We start from the raw sequence: 1,135 nt of genomic DNA, 5'->3' as shown, positions 1-1,135 counted from the left end.
ACAAGGTTTTTAATGAGACAATATGTGCTATGCAATTAACGAATGTGATATACTCTTTTCTCCATGAACCGTTTTTCCACTGAATTTTCAGATGGAGTTTTTAATGAGGCATGTGCATATCATGGTAATCGTCCAAGGAGGAGTGTTGTAAAACATACAAACTTTATCCTAGAAGAAAAGAAGAAGGAGAAATTCTAATTCTAGTCCGTTTGTATGTGGGCTTTTACCAAACTCTTAGACCTTGGCAGTGCTATATATACATGGGAGCTCTATGTTATAATGACCAATATTTGGAGGAATAAAGAATAGTGCTATATATACATGGGAGCTCTATGTTATAATGACCAATATTTGGAGGAATAAAGAATAGTCTCCCTATCTCTTGTCTACGTGTTCTACTTTCATCTACTATGTTAGATCCTGAGAGACGGATAGAGAAAGGCCTCACCCCTGGCGACATGTTTTATAACAAATATAAATCGAATAGAACACACACAAAAAAACAGTTAAATCGGACGCCGATCTATCTTGGGGGTATGAGCGTGCTGCCATACGAGTTGCGTCCTCTCAGCAACCACCGCAGCCGCGCCCGCATGGCCACCATGCTGTCCAACAGCGCCATCGCGCAGCCCTACGCTCGCGCTGCCGCTGTGTAGCGCCGCTGGCCCTGATTCACACGGTGACCGCGTCCGTTTGTAGATTTGTCCTGGGGACACGCGGAGGTGCCTCCGGCCGGCGCGAGGCCGGGCGAGGAGAGGTCGGCGTTGGGAGGGTCCCCGGCCAGCGCAGGAGGGGTGAGGTCGGACGACGATGCCGTCCTAGAGAGGAGTGATGAGACCTCCGGCGCGGGGAGGGACGAGGCGACCGGCGCGGGGAGGTGCGAGCCCAGGACGAGGCAGCCAGCGCGGGGAACAATCCGAGACCGGAGCGGGAGCGGCTACGCCGATGCGCGGGGCGGGTGGTGAAGAAACTGTGCGTGGAGAAACCGTGCGGTGAAAGTGAAACTGTGCGCTGGGATAATGTGAAGAGACGAAAAGGAAAATAAAAAAATAAGTATAAGAGAGAAAAAAAAGATCAGGGTATTTGTTGTGGACTGGAAGGGCCGCTGAATAGAAACCCACATCAATCTATACTA

The sequence above is a fragment of the Miscanthus floridulus genome, chromosome 8, assembly GCF_019320115.1.
Source record: "Miscanthus floridulus cultivar M001 chromosome 8, ASM1932011v1, whole genome shotgun sequence".
NCBI lineage: Eukaryota > Viridiplantae > Streptophyta > Magnoliopsida > Poales > Poaceae > Miscanthus > Miscanthus floridulus.
Note: the sequence above shows the minus strand (reverse complement) of the source record.